A 1,212-nucleotide genomic window follows, 5' to 3' on the forward strand; every position below is an offset into this window, starting at 1 on the left:
TAAAGATAGTGGAATGTGTCCCTAAACTCCTCTTTGGTCTTGTGCTCAAAGCATGTTGTTTGTCCCTTCTCAAGCCATGCTTGGCTCATAAGGGCCACTTTGCTGGTTTCATTGCCGTATAGCTTCCCCCACCTGGACGGGACACCCATCCATCTTAGGTGAGCTGCTAGATGCAGGAGAAGAGTGAGAGAAAGTTATGGTGAAAGAGTTAGCAGAGTTTGCCATTGCTGCGTGGAGCTTAGGTGTTTCGCTCATAAACATACACATCGCCTGGTCTGAGATTCGAACCCGTGATGCCTCAACTGCAAGTCCACTGCTCTCACCACTAGGCCATGTGCCTCCATGTTCAAAGCATTAGCTGCAATAAGGTTATTGATAGAAATGTGGACCAAAAGAATCCAAAGAACAAATGTTTAATAATACAATTAGTGCTAATGAATGGTCAGAGTCCAAAGGTACACAGACAAAATCTGTCTAGGCACAAAACATAAATAACAAGAGCACTCAGAGAGCGCAAACCTCCAACAATTAGCAGGAGATGATTTTTAAAATGAGACTATCTGAAATAAACTCTACTGCTCTCAAAAATTTAAAAATAAGAATAAAAAGGAAAAATAATCCAGAATCCTTGTCTGGTACCGGGTGAATCCCAAAACCTAATCAGTCCGTGCCAGTCACAAGGCCAAACATCTCTGAAAGTTTCATCTGAATCCTTCCAGCGGTTCTTGAGATATCTTGTCCACAGACAAACACAGCTGAAAACAGTACCTCCACCTTCGTTAAGGCGGAGGTAATTATGAAAGTAGAAGGATCATCTATTTCATTGATGAGTTTTCAGTCGTTTGATCAACTGTGATACCCACCCAAAAGAACTAACGTGTAAATGGCTGAGTATTCCTGACACATGTACGCTTAACATAATTTAGCATACACCTACACAAGTGTGTCCCACCCTGACTTTATTTTAATCATTGACACTCTGTTGGTCACAACAAAGAGTGTTCCAGCTGATCCGATCAACGGAACAACCAGCTCATGAAATTAATGTGCAAGTGGCTGAGCACTCCACAGACATGCATACTTTTAACAAATTTCTCAGGGAGATCCAGCGAGACACAGAATATGACAAGAATATTACAACTCCCCGCTTTCGGTTATTTTTTTTTTTTGCTTAATTTTTCTACAGAAACCCACCTTTTTGAATGCGGAGAT

General features: G+C 41.4%; 1 protein-coding gene across 1 annotated transcript in view; it reads right to left on the reverse strand.

Moving 5' to 3' along the window:
- Nucleotides 1-1,212, reverse strand: part of LOC106869836 (protein LSM12) — a 24,134-nt gene that overhangs the window by 10,467 nt on the left and 12,455 nt on the right. The window lies entirely within an intron of this gene.

Source organism: Octopus bimaculoides, chromosome 9, assembly GCF_001194135.2.
Source record: "Octopus bimaculoides isolate UCB-OBI-ISO-001 chromosome 9, ASM119413v2, whole genome shotgun sequence".
In the NCBI taxonomy this organism is placed as follows: Eukaryota; Metazoa; Mollusca; class Cephalopoda; order Octopoda; family Octopodidae; genus Octopus; species Octopus bimaculoides.